At 34.5% G+C, this 20,142-nt stretch overlaps 1 protein-coding gene and 1 long non-coding RNA gene across 9 annotated transcripts in view; one reads left to right on the forward strand and one right to left on the reverse strand.

Annotated features, from left to right (window-relative positions):
• Positions 1-10,711, reverse strand: part of LOC123578567 — a 31,647-nt gene extending 20,936 nt beyond the window's left edge. Inside the window, exons 1-4 of one of the 2 annotated variants that reach the window (XR_006702415.1) lie at positions 10,405-10,711; positions 9,408-9,536; positions 5,601-5,633; positions 2,144-2,283 (exon numbers count right to left, since the gene is read on the reverse strand). This is a non-coding gene — a long non-coding RNA (uncharacterized LOC123578567). The remainder of the gene's footprint in view (positions 1-2,143; positions 2,284-5,600; positions 5,634-9,407; positions 9,537-10,404) is intronic. The other variant, XR_006702409.1, reaches the window with a different exon arrangement.
• CDH18 (cadherin 18) overlaps positions 1-20,142 on the forward strand; it is a 1,006,396-nt gene that overhangs the window by 611,378 nt on the left and 374,876 nt on the right. The gene's annotated exons all lie outside the window — the stretch shown is intronic.

Genomic DNA, 20,142 nt, shown 5'->3' on the forward strand with positions numbered 1-20,142 from the left:
CTTTGCTAGATTTGTTTGACATGGATTAACTCCCAGTACGTCTGTGAATAAAATTTCAGCTCGAGTTCCATTTCGTGGGTACATATACAGAGGCGATGCAAAAATATTAACTAAGATATCACAGCTAGTCAGTAAAAGATAGGATTCAGGCATTCTAATGCCAGAACTCTGGTTCTTTGTATGCTCTTTGGCAATTAAGACATAAACAACAAACTTTGTTTCTTAACTGATACGTTTTCCTCTAATATAACCTAATATGTTATATTTATTTATTTTTTTATTTAATCTAGTTAAGATCAATAATGATGCCAATTTTCTATCCTTCTTGGACTCATATGAAAGCACATTACAGGTTTACTGCCCCTTTTTAAGCAACATGCCATATGCAGCTCTACTTGGCTTGATACAATACTAATACTTCAACAGGGTTTCAAATGAACTGGATGTTGGGGCACCTGAGTGGCTCAGTTGGTTAAGTGTCCGACTTTGGCTCAGGTCATGATCTCGCAGTTCGTGGGTTCAAACCCCGCATCAGGCTCTGTGCTGACAGCTCGGAGTTTGGAGCCTGCTTTGGATTCTGTGTCTCCCTCTCCCTCTCCTCAGCTCGCTCGCTCGCTTGCTCTCTCTCTCTCTCTCTGTCTCAAAAATGAATAAAAACATTAAAAAATATTAAAAAAATAAAAAAATAAATAAAATGAACTGGATGCCATACAGATTTCATGTTCGCAACAACCTTCTGAAGAACGTGCTATTTTTATAAACTTTTACAAGTGAAGATGAAGGGATTGGAAATTAAGCCACTTTGGCATCTCCCAGGGATAGAACTAGAATTTGAGCTGAGGTATTCTAGCACCAGAGTTCATTCATGTTACCACTTGAATTATAATCACTACATCTTCTCTGTTTACCTGTAATACTGTAGAAAGTAGGGCAAAAATGTAGTATAAATTTATAGCTCTTTAGTGATACTTTATTATTTAATTGAACTGCTACCACATCTCAAAATGACACAGCAAAAAAAAAATGTTGATGATATGTTGATAATGTCAATAATAAATGTTGATATATCATCTTGATAATATGTGGCAGCAACTGCAAGCTGTCCCCTTCCCACTTTGCTTTCAATGGTCAGTTGTCTGTAGATGATGTGATTTAATGGCATTGTTGTCCTATATTTGGTTAAATTGAGCTGCATTAGTGCTAATGATAACAATAGCAATATTAATAATATAATAATAGTAATAACAATAATAACAATAATAAATGAATCCAGAGCAAGGAAGGGGAGAGAAGAAGGGAGGGTAGATTGGCTGGACTGTTCAAAAAAGAAAAAAAAAAAAAAAAAGTGAAACCTAGGACACCCAGGTGGCTCAGTTGGTTAAGCCCCCGACTCCAGCTCAGGTCATGATCTAGTGGTCCATGGGTTCGAGCCCCTCATTGGGCTCTGTGCTGACAGCTCAGAGCCTGGAGCCTGCTTTGGGTTCTGTGTCTCCCTCTCCCTCTGCTCCTCCCAATCCCTACTCACACACTCTCTCTTTCCTTCTCTCTCAAAAATAAACATAGAAAAATGTGTTTTTAATTAAAAGAAAGTTAATCTTTTTACTGGAAGTTGCTTGAAAAAATCATTTCCTTTCAAATGCCAATGAAATAACAAAAGAACATTGATAATTACTCACATGGATACAAGTTATTATAGGTGTATCCAAAATTATGTGAATTGTTTAGAGTATTTGTTATTCCTTTACCATTTAAAAAAATTTTAACATTTATTCATTTTTGAGAGACAGAGAGAGACAGCGTGTGAGCAGGGAAGGGGCAGAGAGAGAGGGAGACACAGAATCGGAAGCAAACTCCAGGCTCTGAGCTGTCAGCACAGAGCCCGACGTGGGTCTTGAACTCAAGAACTGCGAGATCATGACCTGAGCCAAAGTCAGACGTTCAACCGACTGAGCCACAGGCGCCCCTCCTTTACCATTTTTTACAAGTATTATGTACCTGTTATACATATATAAGGATAAAGATATGCTATATACATATTCCTGTTTGGATATTATGTTTATTTTTTATGATTTTAATATTTTGCGTAGGAATTCCTATTGGTAAGGAACAAAATAATACGTTTCAAGTTAAAATAGGAACTAACCTCAAGGGAAACAGTAGTTGCTCTGTTAGGCAGTATTGAATAAGTTTTCTAGATTTTTACTTTCTTTCAGGACTGTTTTCTTCCTTCATTGTGCTCAGTCTGTTCCATTAATAGGTCTTGAGTTTACCTCGGAGGTTTCACTGCCAACATCATCAATGGTTTAGGGAAAAACAATTTTGTTAACAGTCATTTATAGCAAAGGACGATCTGAAGCAGACAACCTTGCTGCAGAATTTATTTTCAGACTTTTTAGTAGAATGTAGGCTCCCACTGTAGCTATCGTTTTAACTTCCCATTGACTGTCAGTTGAAAATATACAGAAAACGATAGGCTATTTGTAGAATTCTCTATAAAATGTTTAAAGATTATACGTTTCAACATATTCAGCTGACAACCCATGCTTTACTGTACATAAAAATAATCACACATTGAAAAGAAATAAACACTTTATGGACTATAAAACACACAGAACAAATTATTCCTTAAGTCATGTTTCAGAAAGTAAAATGAAATTTAAACAAAAATGACATGAAGAATAGCTTAATATTATATATTATAATGACATAGCACATACTAAGCAATAGTATTATTTTAATATTTTAAACAGTAAGTCCATTTCTTCTGTAAACTCTATTCCTATGTATTTAAAAGTGGAGACTTATTTTTTTTAATTTTTTTTTAACGTTTTTATTTATTTTTGAGACAGAAAGAGACAGAGCAAGAACGGGGGAGGGGCAGAGAGAGAGGCAGACACAGAATCGGAAGCAGGCTCCAGGCTCTGAGCCATCAGCCCAGAGCCCGACGCGGGGCTCGAACTCATGGACCGCGACATCATGACCTGAGCTGAAGTCGGACGCTTAACCGACTGAGCCACCCAGGCGCCCCTGGAGACTTATTTTTTGGCATTTAGAAGTAAAAACTCAACTACATTATGTGTGGCCTTACATTAAAACCCTCTGACTTTCAGATTCCAGTTCATGTGGTATTTTCAAATCCTAGTTAATAATTTAAAATATAGTATTTATATGTAGATATGACATTGGATTTATAAAAAAAATACTTTTTAAAAATGATATAAAATTGTGAAATAAAAGTGACCAATTCCAAAACAGTAATTTGAATAAAATGATAACCTAGATATGTGTGTGTATGTGTATATATATATATATATATATATGTGTGTATATATATGTGTATATATATACACATACACACACACACACACATATATATATATATATATATAAAAGCTATGCCTCTCATTAGATGTATTAATGTGTGTTACACACATTTCATATATAGAGTATTAGATGTATATATGTGTGTATATACACGTGCGTGTATATGTATATATACACATACACAATCTATTAGGTATATATATATATATATATATACACACACACATACACATACTATATGTTATGTTGTGTATGTATACATATATATAGATGTATATGTATGTGTATATATTTATACATATATATACACACATATATATAGTGTATATGAAATATGCCTGTCATTAGATGTATTAATGTGTGTATATAGACTTTTTATATATATACAAGGTATTAGATATATATGTGTATGTTTATATACACACATACTTTGTTTTGACATATACGTATATATCTATGTGTGTGTGTATATATATATATATATATATATACACACACACACATATATATCATATATATAAACTATGCCTGTCATTAGATGTGTGATCCCTGTGATTCTGAAAGAAGAGACAAATAGCTTTGAAAATATATTGGGTAAAACAATCATGACTTTCTAAATAATAACTAACGTAAGAGCAAAAGTCCTGTTTAGAAGTCAAATAAATCACAAGTGCCTAAGAGGACAAATAATATAAAATCAATGAGATAAATGATCAATAGGTAATTATTGTGTGGGATCCTCAGGGCCCATAACTTGGTTTTAAAGTATAAACTGCCTTTTTTTTTTAAAGTTCCTTGAACACTTTTCTGTAATGGTTTAGTGGAATCTTCTACAACCTGATCTCAATAATAGTTTCAAATAATAATAATTTCAAATAAAATAGTTTCAAACAGTAATTGTTTTTAGCATTCCTTAAAACCAGTGACTCCAAACTTCAGCCTCCAGACATTAACTTCCAGACATTCATAGGACTCATCTTAAGAGCTTCTTTTATGTAGTTTTCAGACTGCAATTCTGTAAGTCTTGGTTGGGGTTCTACAGTCTGCCTTTTGGGCCATCTGGAGCATGTGGCCAGTAGGGTATGTTTATAGATCCCATTTTGGTATTCACAGGCTAAACTGCCATGAAAAGCCCAAGCACACATTTTCTTTTATAGGATTAATGCATTCAATAGCATGTTACTCCTATTATATTTCGAAAGCACTCAGGGTATATAAGTATAATTGTATATTTATGAAGGTAATAAAATGCATCCCCAAATATCTTCATAACTGATAAATTTCACATGTCTCTCTTTCCTTTTCTAGGGAGGGCTGATACATAGTAGAAATCTGTTACTCAGTCTTGCATAGGCATCTTCTGTCCCGGTACTGTCCTAGGGCATTATTTCTAAGCTGGCAGAGATCACATATTAATGAAAAAAATTGTATTGCTTCTTTCTAAGTTTTAAAATCTTCACTCATATCACAATGAGTATATATTGATGCCATGCTGTCAAGAGGGTCTCGGAGAGTTTAAAAACAAAACTATTTTGCAACCAAAATGAACCCAGGAAATGAATCTTTGTGTTTTGTATTTTAAAATATAATGTCTACCTAATACCATGTATAACGATAATCCAACCTGTGCTAGTTCACAAAGTATTCAGAATATCTACAGTTTTAAAATATGTATATGGGTTGTTTTGTCTTACATAATTTACTTTAGATTTTTTTTAATGTTTATTTTTGAGAGAGAGAGAGAGAAAGAGAAAGAGAGCACGTGCGCGCACAAGTGGGGGATGGGCAGAGAGCGAGGGAGACAGAATCCAAAGTAGGCTTCACGTTCTGGGCTGTCAGCTCAGAGCCAGATGCGGAGCTTGAACCCAGGATCCGTGAGATCATGACCTGAGGTGAAGTCAGATGTTTAACGCACCAAGCCACCCAGGTGCCCCTTACATAATTTACTTTTAATTATCCTCAGAAAATTAAACTTTTTGATGTAACTTTTGAAATAAAACATCCAAACAAGAAGTTGGTATATACTATATGTATATATTGCTAAATGTACATTTATCTTAATGTTATAAACAATGGAGGATATAATTTATAGAATATCCCTATACTTATATTTTCTTTTCTTTTTTTCCTATATTTGTATTTTCAAGTAATATAACAGATTTAAAGTAATGAAATAATAAAACAGATTTAAAAGCGAAGCAAAAAAGAAAAAAAAGTGTGAACATGGTTTTTGAGTATGCAATTATCTTCTTAAAGATGAGTAAAATAAGACTTACCAAATCTGAGGTGCACAAATGATTTTGATCATACTAAGGAGAGATCAAACATGGATAATCATGGTGTATTATTGAAATTTTTAATATTCACACATTAGTATATGGCACTACCTGAATTCAGATATAGAAAATAGTAAAGCTTAGTTTCACTATGAAGTTTAGGTTAAAAAATATTTTAAAAAAATAGTCACTTTCATCTACTTGCCAGGATATAGACCATCTTGACTACCCAAAAATATGGAATGAGTATGTATAAAATTGGATTAAACTCATCAGTAAGGAATATAGCAGAATAATAAACGTGATTCAAAGAGCACTTGAAGATCTGAGTATTTATCAGCAATTAGAATTGAATATTGGACTAAAATAAGATTTCTTGCTTAGATATGAAACTGAGGGTTGTCCTTCAGGACAAAAAAAAAAAAAAAAAGACATAACCTTTGATGGTATCTTTTCTAATAGAGCCATTTGCATTTGACCTGACAAAAAAAAATCTACAAGTTATCATGTAACTTTACAGAATATCGATCTTTAATGAGGAGTAAATAGTACAAAAAGCAAAGAGCCATTCTAGATATTTGGATGATTTTTGAGCACTTTATTTAAATGTGGCATTTAAAGGATATGTTGTCTTTCCTTTGTTTTATTTCCAATTTTGGGATAATTTTTTCTTAACAGTATTTCTTCTGGCCTTTCCTTTTATACATGTCCCTTCTATAATATTACTGTCTAGTTTATGACACCACTTAATAAACTCTCTCCCCTCTCCTTTCTCAGGAATAACCCTTCCCTGGAGAGAAGCAAGTAATTAAGTGTGTGAATTCAAAGGGGACCCCTGCAGGGCTATAGCCATCTTGCTAAATAAGAGTAAATAGAAGTTGTTTGCAATGTCAACAATTAGAGCAGACATAGTCAATAAGAATTTAGAGGTGAGATTAGCAATAGATAAGCCACTAAATGGGAAGTATTCCTTTTGAGAGTTAATGGAATCTTTATTTGGAAAGTTCTGACATTCTTAGTGTTTCTCTATGAGCATACAAATGTTTCAAACAGATTTTTCATTCTAATTTTAGATGTTTTGGATGTTGCATTAAAAATTCCTTCATGTTTTGAACAGATATAATTAAATGCTATTTAATGGGCCCTTCAAAATGAGACACTTCAATAATTGACTGTACATCATTCCACAGTGCTTAAGTCCAGAGAGATGATTGCACCAAATTGATCTCTTGACATTTTCCCTCAGCTCTTCATTTTCAAAGTAGTTGGTCTTGTACACATGCATATCAACCAAAAATATTGGAATTCAGAGGAGCTCTTCAGCAACTGTCAAATAAATCTATCCTTCAATGCTTAATTCACTTGAAAGCTAAATTCTATAGATATGATGGTTACCTAAATGAGTGTAATTACTCTTCATTTTAGGGCTTCTAAAAATGCTTCTTTTTTAAAACTGCTCAGTTTGCATTTACCTCAGTATGACGGGATGGTATTTGTTGGTTGGAAGCCTCATTTAAATAAAACCTAACTTAATGTATTTAAGTGCCTAATAGGGATAAGGCTATGCTTCTAATAGATGGACTTTTTTTTTTTTTTTAAGTTCTAAATTATTTCATCTCTTGTTTCCACTGAATGGGGATTAAATGTTTGATTCATGGGGCAGTTAAAGAGTGGAAGAGATAGAAATACACATAAAGGTGAATGTGAACATGATGATTGCATTGATCTTTTTCTCCAAAATAGGAGCTTGGCTTATGTCACTTCCAAAAGCAATGTGTTAGGGTTTGACCTTGTGTAAATTATGTTCTTTAACTCATCTGGTAGGATATAATGAGGTTCCTAGCAAATGATTTATGAAGTCAACTTTAAAAGATATTAGTGCTTTTAAGTATTTATTTAAGTTGTAAATAGACATGAAGTCACATGAAACACTGAGAAGAACCTATTTTAGAAAAATTCAAATAAGTTGGACCCAAACAAGGAATTCAAAAAAGGAAACAATTAAGCAGACAAATCAAATAGGTTACTTAAATATCTGTGATCTTTCTCTGACACACATAAGTATTCCATTTCCTTATAAAAGTTTAGTATTCTGGTTTAATATCAATAGTTTAATATCTAAAGACTTCTAATATTTACCAAATATTTGCTATAGCCACATCATGGCTCTAGTAATTATAGTAAATACTATGTATCTGCTGTTCTGATGAGTCACAACAATGCCATGTTTTAGATCTATATTTATATCACAACCAAGGAAATAAGGAAGGCACTTCGAGAAATTTATCCAATATCACACAGGTAATAAATGGGAGAACTGAGCTTTAAATGGTAACCTGGAACTTTTTTAGGCCCACATTTTATTCTGTTTCATCATTTTCTTTACAAACATGGACATTATTATAAGGTCAGTGTTTGACATATCAATCCTTACCCCCTTACACTGGGGTTAAGAAAAATAAGTTAGTTGGCAAAAACTGTTTTTAAGGAGTTACATCTTCTTATTCATTTTAAGAATTCACAAAGATTTTCACTTCGCTTAGGACATTCTTACCACCCTATAAAAATCTCTCTTTACAACATTACACTTTTTCTTTTTTATCCCCATTTGACTCTGCTTAGATTAAACCACTAAATGTATTGAGCCAGTTAAGCTAATTTTAGTTAAAAGATTAGATTAGAATATCATTCAGTGGGCTCAAAAGGAACATTAATATCACATCCACGTTCATATCTCTTTAGTTTACCAAAATGAGAATATGTATCATGGTGCACATTTGAATGTATGAACAAAGTAATTCACAGTAGATCCTTAAAAAATAAGCATTGCTCTTGCCACTTAACAGAGGTATAATTGTTAAGGTTTTTAATGTTTTTGAGCTTTGATTTTCTTCATGGATGAAATTAGTGTTTGTTATACCTTCCACTTTGAACAATTGGAAAGCTATGTGAGAGAATGGATAGAGATTGTCTAGTGCAGGGCCCGGCACCTAGTAGGAACTCAGTTCCTAGTAGGAACTTTTTCCATGCCATCAGCTATAGAAATAACTTGGGAAGAATGACAATATTCATATCTCTTTCTTCTATAGAGGGAACCATTGTACAGGCAGCATGAAAAGTTATGTTTCCTGGGTTTTGGCAATATTTTACATGCCCTTGTTTATGTTGTATCATTTTAACAGAGCACGATATGAGTTCCTTATAGGAGTACCTTTAATTAGATTATTTCAGAATTTTGGTTAAAGCACTGTCATTTCATGTATTTTAAGCATATGAGTTTTATAAAAAGCTAGCAATTTAAAAGGAATATGAGAACAGTTGGCTTTCTGTTTATTTTCCTCTAAGATGCATTTGTTAAAAATTAAGACAATTAAAATTAAAAAAAGAACAGAAAAGAACTTAGAAAACTGATAAAGAACAAGTTTAAATGCCCCCAAATTCGCATACCTAAAGGGAAGAATATTTGGGAAAATTTCTTTTTATACATTTTATCCACCTAAGTTTTCAAAGATGGGTACATTCTTCATATGATTCTCTATAACTGTCTTTTTACACATAATAAATTAGTATATAGTGATTTCCATGTCAATAATGAAAATGGTAATTAGTTGTTGTAATAACGATCTGAATAGTAGTCTTTCTGAGCCTCTAATGTACGTGAGATATTGTATAAAACACTTGCTGTATATTATGATATATACCAATCAAAAATTATTTTGAGAATAGCTATTGTTTTAATATCCAGTAAAGCATCTTGTCCAAGATTTCATGTGAAGTAGATATCAGAGCCTGTCCTCAAAGGCTTACCTCTTAGGAGCAAAGAACATGCTCATAATTTCTGACTTCGTTGACTTCATAGAACACTAAAATTCCATGACTGTAATCGGCATAATTCTATTTACTTGTTCTAGGTCTTGTATCCAAACTGTAGTGTTCCTAAAGGAAAGAGAAAAAATTTCTTTCTTTCTTTGGATTTTTATTTTTTATTGAAATAAAATTAAATACAGTGTTATATTAGTTTCAGGTGTATAATAAAGTGATTCAACAATTCTATACATTACTCAGCACCCCTCAAGATAAGTGTATTCTTAATCTTTATTTCACCCATCCCTCCACCCACCTCCCCTCTGGCAACATCCATTTTGTTCTCTGTATTTGAATCTGTTCTTTTCTCTCTTTTTTTTTTCTTTGTTCATTTGTTTTCTTTCTTCATTTGTTCTTTCTTCCCAGTATGAGTGATGTCATATGGTATTTATCTTTCTCTCTCTTATTTCTCTTAGCACTATACCCTCTAGAAGACAATATCTATTTTTCATTGTATGTTACTACAAACAGGTGTGCCTTGCTTATAGGCAGCTAGGCACAAGTCAATAAAAAATACACAAAATACTTTTAGTAGCTTCATTGTATTTCTTTGTGTGCACATGCTATGAAGGATTTAGCTGGTCACTTTTGATTTACACATTTGGTCTTTTAATCTCCACTATGAATATCTTTGTGTTTAAATTGTTGCAAAATTGTTCAAAATCTTCTGTGGAGAAATTTCTATAATTGTTCAAAGCATACACCCATTTAGAATGTTGAAGCATACTGTCTGTCTAGTACTATTACTTAAAAAGACTTCTCCACTATTGTTTTCGTAGTGGTACTATTTCCCTCACTTTTAACTACATGTGATGTGTTTTGTTACATTTAAGTTATAGTAACTAGCTAAAATTTAGCCCTACCAAAATTGTAGTACGCTTGCTTTGTACTAGTAAATTCCAAATTTCAGGAGCTTACCACAGTTGATTTTCTTACTTACCAGAAGTCTTTAAGAGCAGTGAGGGTCTCTATTCCCATAGTCATTCAGAGATTAGTCCTTTCCATGGTGTGGCTCAGCCTTCTTCTGGGACTTCAATGTTTTCTCTGTCCATCCAACAGATAGATTGAACAGATGGAGAATTAATCACAAGGCATAAGCATGCCTAGAAGTGAGTTAATCATTTCCACCTGGATTCCCTTAGCCCAAATTGAGTCATAAGTTCATTTTTTTTTTAAATTGTAACTCCATTATAGTTAACATACAGTGTTCCATTAGTTTTAGGTGTACAATATAGTGATTCAGCAATTCCATACATCATCCAGTGTCCATCATGACAAATGGCCTCCTTAATCCCCATCACTTATTTCACCCATCCCCCTGCCCACCTCCCTCTGGTGACCGTTAGTTTCTTCTCTATAGTTAAGAGTCTGTTTCTTGGTTTGCCTCTCTTCCCACCCCCCACCTCTCCCATGAACATCAGTTTTGTTTCTTAAATTCCACATATGAGTGAAATCATATGGTATTTGTCTTTCTCTGACTGACTTCACTTAAAGTAATACACTCATACTCCATCCACATTTTGCAAATGGCAAGATTTCATTCCCTTTTATGGATGAATAGCATTCCCTGTGTGTGTGTATGTGTGTGTGGTATATATGTATATATATGTGTACCCATACATACCACTTCTTTATCCATTCATCAGTCAGCGGACATTTGGGCTCTTTCCATAATTTGGCTATTGTTGATAATGCTGCTATAAACATTGGGGTGCATGTGTCCCTTCACATGGTGTCTTGGTAACCTTTAGGTAAATACCTAATGCAAATTCTAGATTGTAGGGTAGTTTTATTTTTAAATTTTCGAGGACACTCCATATTGTTTTCCACACTGGCAGCACCATTTTACCACCAACAGTGCAAAAGCGTTCCTTATTTTCCACATCCTTGCCAAAACTTGTTGTTTCTTATGTTTTTGATTTTAGCTATTTTGATAGGTGGAAGGTGATGTCTCATTGTAGTTTTGATTTGCATTTCCCTGATGATGAGTGACGTTCAGCGTCTTTTCTTGTGTCTGTTGGCCATCTGTTTGTCTTCTTTAGAGAATTGTCTTTTCATCTATTCTCATTTTTCTAAATGCATTTTTTTATTTTTTGGTGTTGAGTTTTAGAAGTTCTTTATATATTTTGGATACCATCAGATATGTCATTTGCAAATATTTTCTCCCATCCAGTATGTTGCCTTTTAGTTCTGTTGACTCTTTCCTAAGATGTTGGCATAAGGTCAGTTTTAACTTCAATGGGGACTCGGAACTTAGTCTAGCTGTGTACCCAGGGAAAGTAGAATGTAAGTTTAGTAAACAATGAGCCCATCCCTACCATAGTTTTCCAAACACCTGTTTCAGTCTTCATCTTCCACATACAACACATTCGTGTCTTCCCACTGATGACAATACGTATCCTAGATGAAAAGTATCCGAGATCTCTGAACAGTAGTCTTTTCCAAAGATCAAGGCCTAAAATATAGTCCTACCCACCCACCCCATACACCCATCCAAAGTCAAGGGCAGAACCAGGACAGGGCTAACGTGACAAAAAAAAAAAAAAAATGCCCTGGGGAAAAAAAATGAGAGACATGCAGTAGTTCACCCTTCATATTAATTTTGAAATATTCCTTGGGGGGGAGAGGGGGGATGTGGAATCTACCAAATGACACGGACTCTCTGATTCGTTATTCTATATAAGGCACCTAGATGTACCTTAAATGTGATATTACCTTGCCATTCTACTTCCATGGCCACCTCTAAAGTAGGCACTGGCGAGTCCTTTTCTTACCCTGAGGAATCCCTCCTACCTGCTACCTGTATGTGCAAGCCTCAGAATCCGTAAGTTCAGTTGATTTTCAAAGTGCCAGAACGCTTTTAGTCCAAGCTCCTTGTTTCTTTGCCAATGAGATTTCCTCAAAAACTGATAGGCTTCTGATTGATTTGTTTCTAATCATTTCCATTTGGCAATAAACATAAAGTATTACTTAGACAAAATGTCAGCTCTCCTTTCTTTCCTTACATCTCACCTCAGTGTCCCTTCCTCTCTCAAATTACTGCAGGCGACCTTGAGGTGATCTAAGTGTGGAGGTGAAACTCTTAATCTGATCATTTATGTAAAGCAGTCATTTTTTTTCAACTGACACATCCAAACAAGCTTTTTCTTTTTTCTTTTTTTTTTTCTTTTTTAATCTCAAAGATATTTTCAAACCTGATGTTCAGTTGTTGAGGTCTATATTGCACCCAAAGCGTTCACAAACTTTTGAAGCTCTGGACTGTCTCTATTCTTTTTGTTCTCCTACTTAAATATAAGGAGATCCTGACCTCGCTAATTTCATTCTCAATACTTTTGTGATGCAGCCATCAATAGCCATCACTGCCCACTGAATTTTGTTAGCGTGTTGTTTACCTTGTAGGTTACTGCTGCTAATAATGTTACCAAAATTTGCTACTCCGTAACATGATGACAGACCCAAGTGCAAGGTACTAATTTTGATGTTAAATTGAAGGAATACCAGAAGCTCTAACAGACGAGCCTCATGATCTTAATGGTTTAATAGAAGTTTGTTTCCAGTTCAGATAAAGGCTGTTCCATAATGTCATTCAGAGACCAGGCTCCTTCAATCTTGGGTACCTTTCCCTATGTTAAGGATACAGGATCCCATTGGAGTCTTTCATGGGACAGCCCTCCATGTAGTTTTCACTACTTTCAGCCATATTGCTTCCACAAAAACTTAGTGATCATAGCCAAACCTGCAAGAAAGGGAAGGAAATGTAACACAGCTATGTCCTGGAGGAAAGAGATAGCTATCTTAACTGCTAGGACAAAATAAACACTTTAAGGATTAACTTTCAGGGGCGCCTGGGTGGCACAGTCGGTTAAGGGTCCGACTTCAGCCAGGTCACCATCTCGCGGTCCGTGAGTTCGAGCCCTGCGTCAGGCTCTGGGCTGATGGCTCAGAGCCTGGAGCCTGTTTCCGATTCTGTGTCTCCCTCTCTCTCTGCCCCTCCCCCGTTCATGCTCTGTCTCTCTCTGTCCCAAAAATAAATAAGCGTTGAAAAAAAAAAAATAAAAAGGATTAACTTTCAGTTAATTTTAGCTACCTGTTGAACTTGGGATATAGTCTGAGGGTAAAGAAAGATAAAGACACAGTTGTTGTTTTTTTTTTTTTTTTTTTTTTTTTCATTTACAGAAAAATAAAATAAAAATATGAAAAAAGTACCCATGAATTCTTTTTTTAAATAAAAGTAGTTAAATTGTCATTTGTAAAATATTTAAAGCACAAGATGTTTAAATATATTTATGTATAGCATACTGATAGAAATTAAAAGTAAATATAGTCTTCCTCCTAGATTTAACAATTCAAGGGATCCAATTCTATTTTGAGTACTTGCATTTAAAAAGAGGGAAATCCTGATTAGATATACATCGCTCATGGAAGAAAAAGCATAATGTATTTTCAAATACACAGCTGTAATTCCCCAGTACACTGGAAAAAGGCAGAATTGACAGATGGAATGAGGTCCTTCTCTTTCAGTAGCTGAACTTCCTGTTAAGGCCTCACCAAACCCTTTTAGCCAAATATTATTATGTCACACTGTCAAAACCTTAATTCCTCCCATAGTTATGTACTAAGCATCTCCCATATGTGAGAAAGTGTAGTTTAATGGGAATTTAAGAATCAATAAGACTCGTCTACCCCTAAGAGGATTATAGGTGGGTTCATGGTTATCTGGTGGTATTTCTAAGATGGGCAGAATCAGCATCACCTGTGAGCTCATTAGATAAGCAGTCTCAGGCTCCACCAGCAATCTGTTGCTTTTGTTTTGTTTTGTTTTTTAAGATTGATTTATTTTTGAGCGAGAGTGTGTGCGTGTGTGTAAGTGGGGAGGGGCAGAGAGAGGCGGGGACAGAAGATTTGAAGAGGGCTATGCACTGACTGCATCTGGCTCCATGCAGGGCTTGAATTTACAAGCTCTGAGATCATGACCTGAGCTAAAGTTGGACACTCAACTGACTGAGCCACCCAAGTGCCCAGCAGTCTACTTTTAACAAGTCTTCTAGGTGATTCTGATGCAAGTCAATGGTTAAGTATAACTGGTCTTGTGAGATCCTTTAGGGACAGTCAGGATCCTTGAGAGAATATGCTTCCTTCCTGCCCTTACCTCACCCTGAGCGTCTGTCTCAACCACAACAGTAAACAGTGAAAGTAAGAACTGAACTTGAGTACTTTTTTGTTTCCTTTACGTGCTTTATGTCCCATACACATTATAAAGATAACCATTCCCTTGGATAAATTACAGCAGAAAATTGCTTGTGAGTATTTAGTAAGGAGATACATAAAGTAAAATCATGTAAAAAAGTTCAGTTCAACAAAGGTGTTTTTTACTTTATTTTAAACCTGCTTGTTTCCCCCCAGAAAGCCTGTAAATTATATAGTTAATGGGGAACAAATCAAAAGTAAAGATCAAGACCATAAAAGGAAGTAAGCAAGTCTGTTCACTGTGATGGTAAATATAGATTATATGATTGAGAATGAGATTTTATTCTTATCTTTCTTTGAGCTAAGATTAAAAGGAAAACATGATTAGTTACATTGAGATTGTTACTATAGAAACATATGAAATGCTTTGTTGTATGTTCATAGAGATGTTGTGGGAGATATTATTAAAGACATTAAGAGGTTCCAAACTCCTTAGCCTAGAGGAGGCAGGCAGATAACTAAAATAAGAAATCAGGCTGGATGGAATAAAACATGGAGAATATAGTGCTAACCTCAGGATGATAGGCCATTGTCAAGTAAGCATGTACTTCCCAGCTCACAGAGATCGTTGCCAAACTGGAGACAGGCCAAATTTCACCATATCTCCAGTTTTTTTGAGAGAAGTTAGAAAGTGTATTTTTAAGTAAAATTTCTAAAAGTTTTAATATTTTTAAATAAAGTATGTTTTGTAGTATTATGTTGAATAAGTGACATTCTTCTGATTGAGAATATGCCCTAGACTGCCCACTAGTATACAAATTCTGTATTGTGTCCTATTATTTCTGCAAATTGAAAAGAAGATTATTTCTGAGTTTGGTATCGGGTAAAACAACTTGTTTATATTTTGACACTATGAATACGGAAAAATGACACTGCATCCTTTTTAATCTGGATGCCCAAAGTTTTCAAGTCTTTCCATTCAATTTTTTGGGTCCACTACTAGGAAATATATAGGCCATTTAGGGTTACATCTGCATTTACATTTACATTTACATTTACATTTACATTTACATTTAATAAGCTTCCATTTTTGACTTGTCTTTTTATGTCTCCTTTCTCTGGTCACTGCATTTTCATTTTATTGTATCTCATGGTATGTCAACTCAAATATCCCTGTAGCCTCTTGGATTGTTAAGTACATGTGCAATCACATTTATATCACAGTGATTATAGTACCAATCACAGAGGTTACATCCGTATTTTGAAGAGGGGGTTTAGACTCTGGAGGGAGTGCACTCATAAGATATTTCTGAAATTTAGGGGCGGTTCAGTCAGTTAAGCATACAACTCTTAGTTTCAGTTCAGGTCATGATCTCATGGTTCTTGAATTCAAGCCCCACATTGGGCTCTGAGCTGACAGTGTGGAGTCTGCTTGGGATATTCTGTCTCTCTGTCTCTCCGTCTCTCTCTCTCTCTCTCTCTGCCCCTCTCCTGCTGGGTCTCTATCTCTCTCTCAAAAAACAAACACACAAACTTAAAAGGATATTTCTGAGATTATTTGCTGTGCCATCCGTGGTCTGGATCATCAGCCAATGTTCCAAAATGCTACCTGCCAGAGAGAGGCATCTGTAAGACAGTATTACCTGGAGCATGTGCATCTGATTGCTGCAGGTGAAGTCACAACATATTCCAGTCGCGCCAAGGTATCTTGTGTCCCTGAGAGTTCTGTGAAAATTCTTAGTGTTCATAGTCAGTGTCGCTGACTATGCCTGCAAACTATGATGCCATAATTTTCTTTGCTGCTGTCACCACTGATGAGCTGTCACTTACACAGACCCAGTGTGCACTTTCAATGGGACATATAGATCAGGGCAATGATGGAACATCAAGGTAAGAGGAGCGGTTTTCCTTCTGAGTCATGCTTAGTCAGGCATTTTGTTTTGTTTTGTTTTTCCACATGGTAACAGCTGACTTCCAAAGTTAAAGTTCTCTGCATCAATATACAGGAACTTTTACCTAAAATTGCCATAGAGTACCATGGAGTCTGTCTTAGTCATCAAAATCAGCCATGACCAATAACAAGAATGATTTTTTTTTTCCAGAAACAAAAAAACTAGTACATACCTTAACTTTCCAAGCCAGATGCCCCCCTTTAATTTTTTGAGTTGTTACTAGAACCTTTGTCCTTTTATGAAATTTTTCTTCAGTCGCATCCATCCACTCATCCAGATTTGCTCTCATATCTTTGGATTTTCCTTCATCTGGTAGAGGGAAGCTGAAATACAGCTATTTAGATTCTTATCTCCAGAAAGTTATTCTGGGACTGAGTACTTGAGGGTTGGGGCATGCATTCCTTTTCTCTTTCTGTTGTGATGGATTAGCACACTTTCACACACTTGAGCCAAATCAATTTATTATCTCTTAGTTTTCATGTGTTAGAAGTCAGGGACCACTTAACTGGATGTCTGCTCAGATCTTACAAGGCTGAAATCACGTTGCCAGGCTTGACTGTCAATAGACTCACAGTAGTACAATCTTACCCATCTATAGTCGATTGTATTATTTGTGTTTGAATGGGATATTTAAATACATTATGTTATACAGTTGGAATTAAATAAAGAATTGGCCAAATATAAGCTCTAAACAAATTGCATAAAACCATTTTTAATGTCTATCAACTGAAAGGACTTGGGTCTCCACTCCTCAGTGAGAGGCAAGATTCTTCTAACACATGCCCCATCTCCTTTTACTTTGACAAAACCCAGCAAAGTAGCTTCTCGTATTAGTAAATGTAAAGAGGTAGAAAACATGCCCATATTTAGGTAGATAATATGTCCTAGAAGTTTGGAATACAAGTTTCTCTTCTCTGGAAACTCTCTTCTATTTTCAAATGTTATGCTCTATTTCCTCCCCTTGTGATACTGTGTTTGTGGTGGAAAAAAACAAAACAAAAAAAAAAAAAAACAACAAACCAAAAACTGAAGAGGTCATGAAGAGAGGTTTATAGACATAAAAAATAATGATGTGAGAACTTTATGAACAGATAAAAAAAAGATGTTAGTGTATTATATCAATTGAACTACAGAATTGTTATACTAAAATAGATATGGGACCAGCTCTTGATTTGCTCTTTTATTATTGACCGAGTGCTGGTTTTATGCCAGGCAGTGCTTTAGGTTATGTGAATACACAGATGATGCCTTGCTCACCCATAATGAATTAAAAAGAAAAAAAAATCAAAACAAAGAAAAATGTAGTTTGGGAAGTTGGATTTTGACTTTTGAAGCCATGTGATACTGGAATAGAATGATTGTTCCACTCACAAATTTCAGAGCTGTGATGTTATTTCACCTTGCTACATCTGTGGATGATATATTGTTACTCATCTCATGTGATTATTATACAGATAAGAAGAAATAACTTGGGGCAAGTGTTTAGTGTCCTGAGTATAATACAGTAATCAATGTCAACTAAAGAAAATAACACTATTGATGGTAATTACAAGAATAATAGCAGTAACGAACTCTAAATATAAAATTTAGTGCTGTGTGAAAGGAGCAAACAAAGGAAAAGTGACTAAAATGTGTAATGTTGTTAAACTTATATGTAGGGGTAAATCTGGCCCATGGATTTATATGTTGAGCTAACATTATTTCCGTGTCTATGATGATTAAAATGGGCTGAACCTGTTGATGATGCAACATCTAGTTTTCCAGAGTTCACATTTGCATTGCTAAGCGATTTTACTCTATCTGGACATTTAAGCATTTTGAACCATTACCTTAACAATGTGATTAATGGTTTTTCCTCATGCATAGACTTATAGCACAATAAAAACGTAAATTGCCCAGGGGAATACATGGCTCCAGTTGAAGGAATGTTATTCTATGCAAATATTTGAGCCAGAGTCTCATAACATTGGAATTACTCTATAGCTGAGCTAACAGAATATCATATAATAAAGTCAAAATCCAAAAATCTTGTATTATCAAAGGGCAAGAGTAAAACACTCATTAAAATATATTATGGAACAACTACAACAATAACAACAAATCAACCTCTGATTTTGGAATATCTAGAAAAAAACAATCTTTTGTCCCCGAATTGTATTGGGCTAGCACAAAATAAACCAATTTTAGAGCACCAAAGTATATCTCCCATCGGAAACTAATAAAATCTATTTGGACAGTGAAAATCCACTGGCTTTTAAAACAAGAACTATATGATCTCTAAGGAACTAAAATGATGTTGATATTTCTCACAGTCATGAAATCAATTCAAAGTTATGGCATGGCATGTATCAGTTAACAAAAAGAGCTCATTCATTTCTCTTGCCCATTTAAGATTTCATATGCATCCACAAATAAGATATTTTTATGTTGCTAATATAAACATGTCCATTTGACTTATCAAATGGCTTATATAAAGTATAAACTTTATTCAGAATACTGGAGTTTAATGTTAAAACATTTTGTATGCCGCTCAAAATCTGAAGAATGAGTTGCATGTGAAAAATTGGAAGTAAATATTAACTTCAACAATTATAATTCTGAAGTTGCAATATTGATACATTACTTGTTCTGGCAAGTCTTCCCGGAAGGAACCATGCCAACTGGTAGGAAAAGTGACCACAGATTTTCTCATTAAAAGTTGGGGAGGTGGTAGGAAAAAGTATCTAGAAATGTGAATTTAAATTGCCCATTAGTTAATCCAGATCCCTTAGTCTGGAGAATGTCAAGTATGGTATTGCCTAATAATAGATTAAGTAAATTTACTAATGGTGTATATTTAGATGCAAATTACTTTCCTAGTTTATGAAATGAACTATCCTATTTAATCCTCACTGCTGCTTCTAAGGAATAGCAAGTCATAAAATGAGATGGATATTTCTATTGTGGCAACTTTGGGTAGAGTTATTATCACTAAAATCAGAACAAATGTACACGTTACAAAGTAAAATTGTTAATTTCTTGGTAGAGAAGAGAAAAACTCAAATTGTTGTACATTGTACTTACAATCAAAAGATGCCTATGATACTTGTTTGGATGGATCATCTAATAGGAGAAATTATAAGATGCTTATAAGTAACCACGGATTCTTCTGGGTGTGTTGGGTGAAATTAACACAAAGTAGTCTGGGATTTTGGTAATATATTAATGAAAGAGAAAAATACCTAAGACACATTTTGTTATTCCAGTAACTCAGATTACTTTTTCAAAATGTATATGATGGATAATCCACTAAATCCTTAAATGTAGGAAGACACTAACTTTTAATGTCTGGGCTAAGTTAATAAATTAATACTTCTCTTCTTATTTTCAAAAAGCACTTAAAACACACACCAGTGGAGTGTATGTGGCATAGTGAACAATAAAATGAATAAGTAAAATGAACACAAATCATTTTTTTAACTTTTATTTTCCTCATCTATTGCCTTCACAGCTGCTTTGTCACTTCTAACTTTCTTGGTTCCTAATGATGCTTTAGTCAT

Source organism: Leopardus geoffroyi, chromosome A1, assembly GCF_018350155.1.
Source record: "Leopardus geoffroyi isolate Oge1 chromosome A1, O.geoffroyi_Oge1_pat1.0, whole genome shotgun sequence".
Lineage (NCBI taxonomy): Eukaryota > Metazoa > Chordata > Mammalia > Carnivora > Felidae > Leopardus > Leopardus geoffroyi.